Below are 16,204 nucleotides of genomic sequence, written 5' to 3' on the forward strand. Positions count from 1 at the left end.
TGAGATTATAGAGGAGATGAGTTGGGGGTCACAGGTTTGCTGGATAGACAACAGACCAGAAAGCGTTCCATAAAAGATGAGTGTAATGCAAGGAATCATAGGTAGGGGGAGACAGAGATCCAGCGCCGTATAGTACAAAGAGAGAATAATGGTAATCAGCGTCATTCAATTTATAACACAGAGGAAAAGGTACTGAGGAGGAGAAAAGAAAGAAAGGAACTGAGAACACACATGGTGACTTTCTTATAAAAGGCATATATATATAAATACGAAGAAAACTATTTTCCATGGAGAGATCCGTGAGACGCGCTCCCTCTAAACAACGCACACATATACCACGGCAGAGAATAAAGTTGGTCTGGTAAAGTGTACCTGTGGTTGCAAAAAATTAGATGTTCTCCTATCAGTTAAAAAGGTCTTCAAATATTTGGGTGTCATGATGTTCAGCTCAGCCTACTTTATACATGAAACCTGCCTATGAGCCAAGCCCCACCTCTTCGGATTAAACCCCACCCCTGCGGAGTAGTTGTTTGGCATCATCTAAGTCCCCAAAGTGAACTGGTGTGAAAAGCTCCCCAAAAATGACTGTGCAGGAGAGGTAGGGAGGGGGAATCTCCCCAGCGGGGACACACAGCAATAGAGACCTAAAAGGAGTTCTAACCCTTCTATACGCCATCCAAATCAAAAGAAAAATATTTGGCTTTGGATGCACATTAAATCTGACCTCTGGTCTTCCCTTCAGGCTTGCACAGTTGTTCAGGCTCCTCTCTTGTACTGGCATCACTTACTTTGATTTCACTGCACACTGTGAGGACATCCAGCATCATCTACCTCTTAACTCCCCCGCCTGACCCACCCCTTTCATTCATTTATTGGATTTCAGTTCTTACGTAGGGTGGTCTGCATGTGCCAACTCACCCGGTGCACATGGGGCCTTTTTGCTCTCTCTCACTCTTTTTCTCCCTTGAACCAGTGCTTTAACTGGGCCGGAACGCGGCGGTACTCAGTACCGCCACTTCCAAAAATGGCCCTGGAGAGTACCAGCACCTCTCCGTGCGCCCAGTACGTGAGTTTCAAACAAAATTGAAGTCCTTTTTTCCCCACAAATAGAGCTTCATTTTGGTGGTATTTGATCACCTCTGCGGTTTTTATTTTTTGCGCTATAAACAAAAATAATAGAGTACCAGCACCTCTTTTGGCCCACTTAAAGCACTGCCTTGAACTCTCCAGTGTACGCACTCACTAATGCCCGGGACCAGTCATGTGACATCAACATTATGGTGTACCCCGACTTAGAAGCGCACCGTACACCCCGGTGTCTCAGTATCCTAACCTGAAGCTGTCATACAGGTGTCTCCCGCTCCTACGATACATACACCTGATCAGAATGCGACATTTTGAAGGAGACACCACCAGTCCAGCTAGAATCTGCCCCCTATCTCCCAGTGACAGAACAGGGTCCCGCCGGGGCACCACAGCGGATCCCATGCATGTGCATAATAAACTTTCTTTTCCGTACCATATGGATAGGTCACTAGGGTCTCCGGCATGCGGGTTCGGTCCCGGTTGCTAGGGTGCCGACCACTCGGTAGGTAGGCTATGAAACATTCTGCCAGGACCCGGACATAGGGTTGCCACCTGTCCAGGATTCACCCGGACAGTTTGGGTTTGGGATCTTGTGTCCGGGTTTTAATTTAGACTGGCTGTGGCTCCCCAAGTAACTGAGGTAGTCACACAAAAATCTGTTGCCATTCGGGAGATGCGGGCCGCTGTCTGGGGGCAGGTTTGGCATCACTGAGGGGGAGCCACGATGTCAGCAAGAGCAGTCTGGCCACACCCACTGTTTGCCGCAGCACGCTGCAATACCACTGTCCTTGAGGCACCCAAAGGTGCCCCAGGTCTTTTATTATCCGATTGTGTATACTACGAAAAAAAAACGTGCCCTGTGCCGCTAAAGTGTTTGGGTTTGGCTCAAAGAAAAGGTGGCATCCCTACTCGGACAAGGGGTAGGCAGGAGGGTAAGCTGCCCTGGGCGCATAGGTTTACTGCTGTGATGGGGTCACCTTCATTCTGTTACAAGGCTGCGCAGTTTGGCATATTTGCCCTGGGTGCTGGGTGACCTTTTCCCAGCACTGCGCTCCCCACACTATACATGGGAAATGTCACCCCTGCTGGTACCGGTCTCCCACTGTCTGGCTGTCATATCATCCTTTTCTTGTACTTGTTGCCCCTAGCAACCGCATGTCACCTCTTCACCCCGTGTGTGCATCACTGGCCCTGTTCTTCCATACGCCATTACCACCACGCATCCCTTTAAGAAATTTCCCACCAGGTAGGACAAAGTTTCAAAGCTTTACTGGAAACTCTCAGCATAAATGTTCCAAAACAATGGCCCGGATTCAGAAAGAATGGCCTAATTTTCTGCTGGCGTAGCGTATCTCATATACTTAGAGAGGCGAGTACCGTATTCACAAAGAACTTGCGCCCTAAGTTACGGCGGCGTAGCGTAAATGGGCCGGCGTAAGCCTGCGTAATTCAAAGTAGGCTGGTAGGGGGCGCGTTGTATTGAAATGAATCGTGACCCCACGTAAATGACGCTCCTAACGAACGGCGCATGCGCGTGCATGCTCAGTATCACGTTGAATTTTCTCCCTAAGTTACGCTGGCTCAATGCTTAGTCGACGTGAACGTAACCTACGCCCATCCCCATTCACGTACGACTTACAAAAACAACGTAAAATACAACGCCGTTCCGACGTTTTCGACGTCCATACCTAACATGACTTACCCCTGATTTATGAGGGGTAAAGTTACGCCGGACCGACGCCTTACGTAAACGACGTAGCTAAATCCGACGGGCGCAAGTACGTTTCTGAATCGGCGTATCTACCTCATTTGCATATTCAACACGGAAATATACGGAAGCGCCCCTAGCGGCCAGCGTAAATATGCACCTAAGATACGACGGCGTAAGAGACTTACGTCAGTCGTATCTTAGACAAATTCTGGCGTATCTGATTCTTTGACTTCAGACTTACGACGGCGTATCTGGAGATACGCCGTCGTAAGTTGTTTCTGAATCCGGGCCAATGTGTACAGTCTTTTCCCTAAACAAATCCCTAACTCAGGCTTGCAGCTGCCCCAGCATACCTGCACATGCAAGAATCCATAAACCGCAGAGTCTACAGGTGGCAGATCTCCAGAGCTTCAGGGAGGACTGCGGGTCCCAGCCCTTCCCCCACATATGGAAGGCTCCTAGACACCGGCAAGGCTCTCTCTGGTAGCAGCAGCAGCCCCGTGACTTGACTGGAGATTACATGCTGTGTCCTGTGCTGTCTGTGTCTTCCCCCCCATGCATACTGTTATACTGGACAGAGCCCTCCCCCCTTTTAGTAACAGCACAGGGAGAGCTGTGTAGAAAGTGAAATTCTTTAGCACTGATTACTGTATTGGTGTCACTGGTCCACAAAAAGTGTCACTTAGTGTGATTTGTCGCAGTCCCCGCAAAAAATTGCTGATCATTACTAGTAAAAAATATATATAAAAAAAAAAAAAGTGCAAAAATCTTTCCCATAGTTTGTAGACGTTATAACTTTTGCACAAACAAATCAATATACGCTTATTGGAATTTTGTTTACCAAACATATGTAGCAGAATACATATTGGCAGAGGTGATCAAATACCATCAAAAGAAAGCTCGATTTGTGGGGAAAAAAGGACGTCAATTTTGTTTGGGTACATTGTCGCACGACTGCGCAATTGTCAATTAACCGGTTGCCGACCGCCGCATGTATATATACGTCCACAGAATGGCACGTACAGGCATATGGGCGTACATGTACGTCCCCGCCTTTCCGCGGGTCGGGGGTCCGATCGGGACCCCCCCCCTCTACATGCAGCGGTCGGAAACCCGCGGGGAGCGATCCGGGACAAGGGCGCGGCTATTTGTTTCTAGCCGCCCCAGAGCTGAAGAACGGGGAGAGCCGTATGTAAACACGGCTTCCCCGTGCTTCACTGTGGCGGCTGCATCGATCGAGTGATACCTTTTATAGGGAGACTCGATCGGTGATGTCCATCCTACAGCCACACCCCCCTACAGTTGTAAACACACACTAGGTGAACGCTAACTCCTTCAGCGCCCCCTTGTGGTTAACTCCCAAACTGCAACTGTCATTTTCACAATAAACAATGCAATTTAAATGCATTTTTTGCTGTGAAAATGACAATGGTCCCAAAAATGTGTCAAAATTGTCCGAAGTGTCCGCCATAATGTCGCAGTCACGAAAAAAATCGCTGATCGCCGCCATTAGTAGTAAAAAAAAAAAAATTAATAAAAATGCAATAAAAATATCCCCTATTTTGTAAACGCTATAAATTTTGCGCAAACCAATCGATTAACGCTTATTGCGATTTTTTTTACAAAAAATAGGTAGAAGAATACGTATCGGCCTAAACTGAGGAAAAATGTATTTTTTAGATATGTTTTTGGGGGATATTTATTACAGCAAAAAGTAAAAAATTTTGCTTTATTTTAAAAATTGTCGCTCTATTTTTGTTTATAGCGCAAAAAATAAAAACCGCAGAGGTGATCAAATACCACCAAAAGAAAGCTCTATTTGTGGGGAAAAAAGGACGCCAATTTTGTTTGAGAGCCATGTCGCACGACCGCGCAATTGTCTGTTAAAGCGACGCAGTGCCGAATCACAAAACCTGGCTTGGGCATTTAGCTGCCTAAAGGTCCGGGGCTTTTTCTGATTAAAAAAAGAAAAGGTCCGGGGCTTAACCGGTTAAAGCAACGCAGTGCCGTATCGCAAAAAATGGCCTGGTCATTAAGGGGGTAAAAACTTCCAGGGCTGAAGTGGTTAATTTCTAAACCCTTCTATTCTATGTAGCGTTGTTGGCCTGCAGACAGCAAATCAGCCATAAAGAAATAAAGTTTTCTTTCCGTCTCCTTATAAAAAATATTTCAGGCTAATATTACCTATTTATTTATATAAAAGTGGAAGTGCCCTGTCCGCCCCCGCTAAGGACCCCCGCAGCATGCTACCCTCCCCCGCTCCAAACCCTGCAGCACTCTATCCTCCCCTGAGACTTGTGGTGGGTGAAGAAGTAAATTGGCGCGGCGAATAGCATCCTGAGGGGTTTCTATAGCGCTGGTGATCGCATCGGCGGGTAAAGAATAAAACAGAAATATTATTAGCATTGACACGGCTATAATTATCAGTGTCATTAATAACATTTAAATAAGGCCAATTATCTTTTAATTATAATTTGCCTTTCCCCAACAGGAAATTACACTGCTTTAATTTGTCATTTATCTATTTCGAGGCATGGAAGGAGCTCCGCCGGTCTTTGTTCAGAATAATATTTGATCTGAAATTTGCCAGTTAATGGCCAGTTAATGGCCCAAACCTGAACTCCCGGCCGGCGACTAAACAAAGAGTTGAAAGATGGATGTGCGGGCGTTTTTTACCTGTCAGTGAATTTGTAATTCTGTACAGCAAGCCTTGTGATCCAGGCGCCACCCCTAGACAGCACAGCCCCCTCCTTGACCTGTAATTAAACAACAGCCGCAAAACCTGGTCAAAAACTCTTCCAGAGTGCCCCCTTAGAAGATCCTCTTCCAGAGTGCCCCCTTAGAAGATCCTCTTCCAGAGTGCCCCCTTAGAAGATGTTCTTCCAGAGTGCCCCCTTAGAAGATCCTCTTCCAGAGTGCCCCCTTAGAAGATGTTCTTCCAGAGTGCCCCCTTAGAAGATCCTCTTCCAGAGTGCCCACTTAGAAGATCTGTTTCCAGAGTGCCCCCCTTTAGAAGATCCTCTTCCAGAGTGCCCACTTAGAAGATTCGCTTCCAGAGTGCCCCCTTAGAAGATCCTCTTCCAGAGTGCCCCCTTAGAAGATCTTCCTCCAGAGTGCCCCCTTAGAAGATCCTCTTCAAGAGTGCCCCCTTAGAAGGTCCTCTCCCAAAGTGCCCCCTTAGAAGATCTTCCTCCAGAGTGCCCCCTTAGAAGATACTTTTCCAGAGTGCCCCCTTAGAAGGTCCTCTCCCAAAGTGCCCCCTTAGAAGATCCTCTCCCAGAGTGCCCCCTTAGACGATCCTGTTCCAGAATGCCCCCTTTAGATGATCCTCTTCCAGAGTGCCCCCTTAGGCAATCCTCTTCCAGATTGCCCCCTTCGAAGATCCTCTCCCAGAGTGCCCCCTTCAAAGATCCTCTCCCAGAGTGCCCCCTTCAAAGATCCTCTCACAGAGTGCCCCCTTCAAAGATCCTCTCCCAGAGTGCCCCCTTCAAAGATCCTCTCCCAGAGTGCCCCCTTAGAAGATCCTCTCCCAGAGTGCCCCCTTCAAAGATCCTCTCCCAGAGTGCCCCCTTAGAAGATCCTCTTCCAGAGTGCCCCCTTAGAAGATCTTCCTCCAGTGTGCCCCCTTAGAGGATCCTCTTCCAGAGTGCCCCCTTAGAAGATCTTCCTCCAGAATGCCCCCTTAGAAGATCCTCTTGAAGAGTGCCCCCTTAGAAGATCCTCTCCCAGAGTGCCCCCTTAGAAGATCCTCTCCCAGAGAGCCCCCTTAGATGATCCTCTTCCAGAGTGCCCCCTTAGAAGATCCTCTTCCAGAGTGCCCCCTTAGAACATCCTCTTCCAGAGTTCCTCCTTATAAGATCCTCTTCCAGAGTGCCCCCTTAGAAGATCCTCTTCCAGAGTGCCCCCTTAGAAGATCTTCTTCCAGAGTGCCCCCTTAGAAGATCCTCTTCCAGAGTGCCCCCTTAGAAGATCCTCTTCCAGAGTGCCCCCTTAGAAAATCCTCTTCCAGAGTGCCCCCTTAGAAGATCTTCCTCCAGAGTGCCCCCTTAGAAGATCCTCTTGAGGAGTGTCCCCTTAGAAGATCCTCTCCCAGAGTGCCCCCTTAGACGATCCTCTTCCAGAGTGCCCCCTTCGAACATCCTCCCCCAGAGTGCCCCCTTAGAAGATCATCTTGCAGAGTGCCCCTTAGAAAGCTACAGTGCTGTGTCTGAGAGTTTAATCTGGAGCCAGTAACTTTCGCCAAGAAATCAGACTTGTTTCCATTCACTTATGAAAATATTTTTTTCCGCTCACGTGTGACTTGCACAAAAGTTTATAAGAAGAGTGTGACTTACAAAAATAATTATAAGAAGAATCTCCCCATTGTCTACCAATCCTCATCCCTATGAAATAAGAATTCTTGTCACCCAACGAGCCTCCATCAAAGGACATGACAGTCCAGATACGGGAAGGCACATCCAAATATACAGTATATGAATGAGACCCTTAGATGATATGATACAATTACTCCTGGATCTGCCAAACCAAAATATTTCCAACTCGTCTCTGAGATTTCAGGAACAAAGACCATCATTCATGAGTTCCATTTTACGGTAAGTGCACCTCTAGTCTGTGGTGACTGTCTCGTAAACAGGTGACCACAAAAATAGGAAGAAAAACATTTTTATTTCTGAAATACATTGGATTACCGTGAATCACTTGAGAAGCAAGGAATTCACGTGACCTGAACTGGCAGTTAGTCCAATGTGTTTTCCTTTCCAGCCTCAATACAGGACCTGTGAAATGAATTTATCCTGCTTGGCCAATAATATCTATCTGGACTCAAGAAGAAAAATGGATTATATTGCAGCTTAACCACTTAAGCCCCGGACCAATATGCTGCTAAATGCCCAAAGGCGTTTTTACAATTCTGCACTGCGTCGCTTTAACAGACAATTGCGCGGTCGTGCGACGTGGCTCCCAAACAAAATTGACGTCCTTTTTTCCCCACAAATAGAGATTTCTTTTGGTGGTATTTGATCACCTCTGCGGTTTTTATTTTTTGCGCTATAAACAAAAATAGAGCGACAATTTTTAAAAAAATGCAATATTTTTTACTTTTTGCTATAATAAATATCCCCCAAAAACATATATAACAATTTTTTTTCCTCAGTTTAGGCCGATACGTATTCTTCTACCTATTTTTGGTCAAAAAAATCGCAATAAGCGTTTATCGATTGGTTTGCACAAAATGTATAGCGTTTACAAAATAGGGGATAGTTTTATTATTTTTTTTTTTTTACTACTAATGGCGGCGATCAGTGATTTTTTTCATGACTGCGGCATTATGGCGGACACTTCGGACAATTTTGACACATTTTTGGGACCATTTTCATTTTCACAGCAAAAAATGCATTTAAATTGCATTGTTTATTGTAAAAAAAATGACAGCTGCAGTTTGGGAGTTAACCACAGGGGGCGCTGTAGGAGTTGGGGTTCACCTAGTGTGTGTTTACAATTGTAGGGGGGTGTGGCTGCAGGACTGACGTCATCGATCGAGTCTCCCTTATATAAGGGATCACTCGATCGATACGCCGCCACAGTGAAGCACGGGGAAGCCGTGTTTACATACGGCTCTCCCCGCTCTTCAGCTCCGGGGAGCGATCGCGACGGAGCGGCTATAAACGAATAGCCGCGCCGTCGTCCCGGATCGCTCCCCGCGTGAATCCGACCGCCGCAAGTTTTACGGGCAAGTGCTTGATTCACAAAGCACTTGCCTGTAAAGTTGCGGCGGCGTAGCATAAATCCTCCGGCGCAAGCCCGCCTAATTCAAATGATCCGGGTAGGGGGCGTGGATCATTTAAATTAGGCGCGTTCCCGCGCCGAACGTACTGCGCATGCGCCGTCCCTAAAATTTCCCGACGTGCATTGCGCTAAATGACGTCGCAAGGACGTCATTGGTTTCGACGTTAACGTAAATGGCGTCCAGAGCCATTCACGGACGACTTACGCAAACGACCAAAATTTTCAAATTTCGACGCGGGAACGACGGCCATACTTAACATTGACTGCGCCTCATATACCCAGGGGCAACTTTACGCATCGCAAATCTTCCGTAAACATCGTAACTTCACTGTGTCGGTCGGGCGTACGTTCGGGAATTCGCGTATTTTGCTAATTTCGATCGGGAAAACGACGTCGGCGAAAAAAATTTGCATTAAAGATCCGACAGCGTAAGAGCCTTACGCCTGTCGGATCTAATGGTTATCTATGCGTAACTGATTCTATGAATCAGGCGCATAGATAAGACGGGCAGACTCAGAGATACGACGGCGTATCAGTCGATACGCCGGCGTATCTCTTTTGAGAATCTGGCCCATAAAGCTCATATGCCGCGTACACACGAAAAATTAAATTTTTTTAATTGGTCGTGAAAAACGGTCGTGTGTAGGCTCCAGAGCATTTTTCTAGACGAGAAAAATGTCCGTTAAAAATTTAGAACCTGCTCTATTTTTTCTCATCGTTTTTCACGTCGTGAAAAACAATCGTGTGTAGGCTTTAACGAGAGGAAAAAAAACGCGTATGCTCAGAAGCAAGTTATGAGATGGGAGATTAGCATAAGCCGCCCAAAGGGTGGCGCCATTTGAATGGAACTTCCCCTTTATAGTGCCGTCGTACATGTTGTACGTCACCGCGCTTTGCTCGAGCATTTTTTTTCACGAACGTGTGTAGGCAAGGCAGGCTTGAGAGGAATCGCGTTGAAAAAAACAACGTTTTTTTCCATGACATGAATAACGGTTGTGTGTACACGGCATAATGCCACGTACACACGACCGGTTTTCGGGTTGCAAAAAATGTCATTAAAAACAATCGTGTGTGGGCTCCAGAGCATTTTTCACGATGTGAATAATGGGCATTAAAAATTTTGAACATGCTCTAATTTTTCACAACGTTTTTAACGCCGTAAAAAATGGTCTGTGTGGGCTTTAACGACGTGAAAAAAACGTGCATGCTCAGTAGCAAGTTATGAGACGGGAGCGCTTGTTCTGGTAAAACTACCATGTGCGCTTGTTGTTGGAAAATCCGACCATGTGTAGGCTCCATTGGACATTTGCTGTCGGAATTCCTGACAACAAAAGTTTGAGAGTTGGTTCACAAATTTTCCGACAAAAAAGTTGTTTTCGGAAATTCCGACCGCGTGTACACATTTCAACGCACAAAAATCCTACGCATGTTCGGAAATAAATTCGACGCATGGTCGGAATCATTGAACTTCATTTTTCTCGGCTCGTCATAGTGTTGTACGTCACCGCGTTCTTGACGTTCGACAACATTTGTGTGACCGTGTGTATGCAAGACAAGTTTGAGCCAACATTCCGTTGAAAAAAATAATCCACAGTTTTGTTGTCGGAATGTCCGATCGCGTGTACGCGGCATTAGGGTTGCGCTTGGAGCAGTGGCGTAGTGTGGGTTGTCAGCACCTGGGGCAAGGCAAGTAATTTGCGCCCCCCTGACCTATTTTCAGTTAGCTCCAGTCTGCTCACATGATCCACTGTGTGAGACAGCAGTGGCTGTAGGGAAGAGGAGAGCGTGCTTGATAATGACTGGTAAAGCCTGGAGTGGTGACATCATGCATATGTTCCTATGTCCCATCTGCTGTTGGCGCTCCCTCCTCTCCACACTCGTGACAGCACCCCTCTAAAACTTGCGCCCGGGGCGGCAGCCCCCCTCGCACCCCCCACGCTACGCCACTGGCTTGGATATCCGTGCAAATCCTGTCATTGATCAGAACAGGCTGCCTGCTTACAGCTGCATAGAGCACCTGTGCCTCCTGTGCAGATAAAGATGGCCCTTTTAAGGCACGTACAGAACGGCACTCCTGTGTGAATGACGCCTAAATATCAGTTTGACATTTTAATCTTCTTGCTATTGTAAAGCAACCTATGCAAATTGTTTCTAGGAAAACAATGTTTATTATCTTGCTGTTACAGGCCATTATGTGTATAGAGATAATTATGTGCAGATTACCTGGAAAAAGTAAAACGAAACATTAATATTATGAAGAGTGAACTCAACCAGTAGAATCAGCTGAGGCCAGTCCGCTGTATTGTTTATTTCAGGAAGATGCGCGCATTGCGTACTTGAGTTGTGTTCATCTCAGGGCAAAATTAAGTTTTGGGTCAGAGTGTGCTCGTTTCTGAGGACAAACATTCATTAAAGCAAATTATCTGAGATTATGGACACCTGAGCCCCGGAATCGCTGAACAAAGTTCTTCACATCTTTATATCTGGGACTTTCGTTTTTCATCCAATTGATGAGCATCGTTCCACTTTAACATGTGTAGCCAGGATGCTACTAAAGTTAATGTTAAAGGGGAGATCCAGCCTTTTTATGTTTATTAAAAGTCAGCAGCTACAAAAAGTGTAGCTGCTGACTTTTAACCACTTGACCACTGGGCACTTAAACCCCCTTCAAGGGGTGTTCCAGTCATTTTTTATGTTTATTAACCACTTAAGACCCGGACCAAAATGCCCCTTTTTGCGATTCGGCACTGCGTCGCTTTAACTGACAATTGCGCGGTCGTGCGATGTGGCTCCCAAACAAAATTGGCGTCCTTTTTTCCCCACAAATAGAGCTTTCTTCTGGTGGTATTTGATCACCTCTGCGGTTTTTATTTTTTGCGCTATTTGGTTTGCGCAAAATTTATAGCGTTTACAAAATAGAGGATAGTTTTATTGCATTTTATTAAGTTTTTTTTTTACTACTAATGGCGGCGATCAGCAATTTTTTTCGTGACTGCGACATTATGGCGGACACTTCGGACAATTTTGACACATTTTTGGGACCATTGTCATTTTCCACAGCAAAAAAATGCATTTAAAATGCATTGTTTATTGTGAAAATGACAATTGCAGTTTGGGAGTTAACCACAAGGGGGCGCTGATGGGGTTATGTGTGACCTGAAGTGTGTTTACAACTGTAGGGGGGTGTGGCTGTAGGTGTGACGTCATCGAAAGGGATAAAAGGGATAAAAGGGATCACACGATCGATGACGCAGCCACAGTGAAGAACGGGAAAGCTGTGTTTACACACAGCTCTCCCCGTTCTTCAGCTCTGGGGACCGATCGCGGGACTCCAGCGGCGATCGGATCGAGTTGTCCGGCCGCCATGGGAGAGACCTGTCAAAGTGGGCCAGTCTGGATGAAGTCCAGGGCCAAATTTTTGTCCCAGTCCAGCCCTGCTGATTGGTACCATGTGTTTGAGCTTTGGGGTGCACACCCTAATACAATAGGTTGTGCACACCTATGCTGATGCTGATTCCTGACAGATACTAGAACATAATTCTAAGCAGAGGGGTCTTTGCTAGTGTTTTTTGGGTATCATGTACCCCTAATCCTCTCTGCAGGAAAATTTTGCAAATACATTTTTCAAACCTGGTTACCTGGTTTTGACAGGCACCAGTTCCCACTTCCAGGTAAGATCGCCGCTTGGCAATCTACAACATTTCTGGCCCCTCCTCCTTCCCACCAGCTGCCTTCTGGAACACACAGAGGTCCCAGAAGATGGCAGGATAATTTTCAGAAAGGCTTCACTTTCTGTTTCCCTAAAACCGATTGACGAATCGACTAGGGGTGCCAACGTCGCGGGATCCCTGGACAAGTAAGTGAACTTGTATTAAAGGTCAGCAGATAGTATTTGTAGCCGCTGACTTTTAATTTATTTTATTTTTTCACAGACTGGAACTTCCGCTTTAACAGTGGAGATTTTGGGATACTTTTTTTTGCTACATGGTGACGTCTGGAGCCGAGACGAGCTCCGTTCCCAGCCGTCACCCTGCCAGCAGTTGGCATCGGGTGAGGACCCCTCAAGAACCTGAACGCCACGTACAGAACGGTACTCCTGTGTGAATGATGCCAAATTTCACTTCGACAGTTTAATCATCTTCTTATATTAAAGCAACCTACACAAATAGTTTCTGAAAAACAATGTTTATTGTGTTGCTGTTACAGGCCATTGGTGTACAGAGATAATTAAGTGAAGATTACCTAGAAAAAACTAAACATTATTAATATGAAGAGCGAACTCAACCAGTAGAATCAGCTGAGGCCAGTCCGCAGTATTGTTTCCGCTGTATTTCAGAAAGATGTGCGCATTGAGTATAAAGTATAGGTTCAACTGGGTCAGAGTGTGCTCATTTCTGAGGATACAAATTCATTAAAGAAAATGATATGAGATTATGGACACCTGAGTCCCAGGGTCGCATGGAACAAAGTTCCTCAGATCTTTAAATCTGAGACTTTAGTTTTGTATTTAATTGATGAGTATCGTTCCACTTTAACATGTTAAAAAAAAGCAAGGTGGATGGTCCCTTCTACCTCTGACCTCAACTGGTTCCCCGACTGGCGTAACCGTTACTTCTGGTTGGACTACAAGCCCACAGTCCCAACCCTATGCCGATCTCCTGCTTCTGGATAGGCCCTCAGACAGCCTAGCAACCAGATGTGCCAAGGATAGGCCAAAGGCTTACGGCCTAGCAGATGTTCCACCCAGACAGCCGTCCAGGTGGCACAGAACCCCCGATCATCTGATTCCACCTACATAAATTGGCTCTCCCAGCAGGCCAAGGGACCAAAGAAAAACTCTGCCCATTGGCTGAGACACCCCATTCATTTATAATCTGTCCTCGCTATGCCCTTGTTTTATCCAATGTCGCCAGCTACCTGGCCAGCTATTGACAGAAGAGAGAAGTGCAGCAATTCCAAAATTAGGGGGAATTCAATTGATCTTCTAACAACTGGCCAAGGCAACTATCGCCTGGCAACTAAATTTACTAGTAGCCTTGCCTAAACATAAGGGTGCTACATCAACAAGGCAGATCAATGTTTTTGTCAGTACAGAAGTCATGGATCCTGCGTTCCTGCAGGGACATGGATCCATGTCTTCCCCTAGTACAAGCACCCCCCCACAGTAAGAAAACACCAGCGAGGGACACCTTTAACCCTTTTATCACCTCTGATATTAACCCCTTCCCTGCCAGTGTCATTAGTACAGCAACAGTGCATATTTTTTAGTACTGATCACTGTATTAGTAATCACTGGTCCCCAAAATCGGTCAAAAGTGTCAGTTAGTGTCCGATTTTTCCACCGCAATATCACAGTCCAGCTATAAGTCGCTGATCAAAGGAAAACAGGTGTGTAGGCGCTGCAACCTTCCTACATAAAAACTCCACCCGGTGCTCAGATCTTGAGGCTGCTGACACCTCCAACATACCAGAATAAGGAAAGAGATGGTCGGCACTCAGGATGACATCCAAGCTGTAAAACATCCTACACGTTTCAGATGTTAGTTCCTAGCAGGCCTGACAACACTGGTTAAGATTTTGGTGCAGCAAAGGCACTGTGTTATCAACCAAAATAGGAAGGGAGGAAAACCATGCCTTGCCATCCATGTCAGTGGGATGAAAGAGGCAAGGGTAGGGGACTCTTTGTGATGCATTGAACGAGAGGGTCCTGTGTGATTCTATCAAAGGGAGGGGGGTTGAAAGGTTTTGAGGGAGGTATGGTGACGCTTGGGTGCTTCCGTCAACATACAACTTCTTCCACTCTGGAACCAAGAACCAGATATTATAGCTGAGCATTGCACCCAAGAACTAGACAACACTAGCTTAGGTGCAAACAGGAACTGACTTTATTGTAAACTCACACAGAATATATACCACACAAGATCAGGTAAGAGCTTGATCACATTATGCTAAACAATGCAAACTGTAAACAGTAATATTAGCACATCTAAGGAACAGCCAACATAAACATAAACAGTAATCTAATCAAACAGTAATCTAATTAAGGACTAGTCACCTAGACATGCCTATGTGACTCAGGGCAGTGCTCATTCAGACAGTTCAAGACCAGTATTCAATCTGTCCAAATCTCATTAACCAGCTTTCTTTTCACATACATCTTCTCACTGAGTTTCAAGTTGGCAGAGGCCATCATGGCGTTCTTGACTGGTAAATGTGGTAATGTCATCTTGCATTATATAACAGGACATCTTCCTGCCGAGGTTTTGACAAAGTTCTTCCATAGTGTGAAACGCATCAACATACCTGCATTCCCCCTGCCTGTACTCATCCAGTGCTTTTAATATTTATGCTTCAATAAAGACTTTCTACTTTGCTCTCTGTGTGGGTGTGCTGCCGATCTGAAGATTCTCTGTTCCAGGACATCTTCCTGAATGCTTGTAGCTCCTTCAAATGTCAGGCCCATAGTCAGTAGGCAAGATGCTACCCTGAAATCCCCTCCAAAAAACCCTGTCCTGGTTGGGTCTGTCACAGTAACTAAGGAGCTTTTCGGGATTTCAGGGTAGAGGGGAGCTCTGGTGCTGTCTCGCTCCCCCCACTTTACGTGTTCTCAATAGACATGTGCACAGAATTTTTTTTTGTTTTTTTTTTGTTCCGTTTCGTATCGTTCCGTAGGTTCGTTTCCGTTCGTTTTTCGTAAGACGCCCGTTTTCCTGTTCGTTCCCGTTCGTTTTTCGTACGACGAGATTTTTTCGTATTCCGATCGTTTCGTATTTTCGTTACCGTTTTCTTTTCGTACATGCGGGATGGTTCGTTATTCTGTTTAATTCATGTTCGTTACTTGTTAGACAATAATTTTCGTGAATTTTCGTCAATGATTTGCATTCTGTGTTTTGGATTCCTTTTTCTGTTCGTGTTTTCGGTCGTGTGTCATCTATGACAATTTGTTGTTGATGTCATGTGGGCATGCGACTGAAGATACGAACAGAAAAAGGATTTTCGTCATTTTGTACTTTCGTAAATATATTGCGGGATTCGTGGCACTTTCAACACGCGGCTCATCCATATTAACTATTGTTAAGCCCCATACACTTAGTCAGACTTTTTTAACAACAAACATAAAAACGATCGTTTTCCGTTCGTTCTCAGAAAATTTGTTCGTTTTTAAACTCCATCAGAAAACCATTTTTGGGTTCAAAAGTCTGGCCAACTGATCTCCCTTCAGATGAAAATCCACAGAAAAGTTTATTTGGCTTTACTGTACTACTCAGCACAAAAGAGAAGCTGCTAACTACACTCACTGCCCATTCAAAAAAACGAAAATGACATCTGTGGCAAGGGATTTGCATTCTGTGTTTTGGGTCCTTTTTCTTTTGGTGTTTTCGGTCGTGTGTTCGTGTGACATCTGTGGCAAAAGATTTGCATTCTGTTGAATCCAAAATACAAACAGAAAAAAGGAATTCAAAATACAGGGTGCGGGTCTTTTGTTGTGGATGTCGTGTGAGCATACGGCTGAGGGTGCGAACAGAGAAGGGATTCAAACAAGATACAGAGTGCAAATCTTTTGTTGTGGATGTCGTTTGAACATACGGCTGAGGATACAAGCAGAGAGGGGATTCAAACAGG

This window comes from Rana temporaria, chromosome 6 (genome assembly GCF_905171775.1).
Source record: "Rana temporaria chromosome 6, aRanTem1.1, whole genome shotgun sequence".
In the NCBI taxonomy this organism is placed as follows: domain Eukaryota; kingdom Metazoa; phylum Chordata; class Amphibia; order Anura; family Ranidae; genus Rana; species Rana temporaria.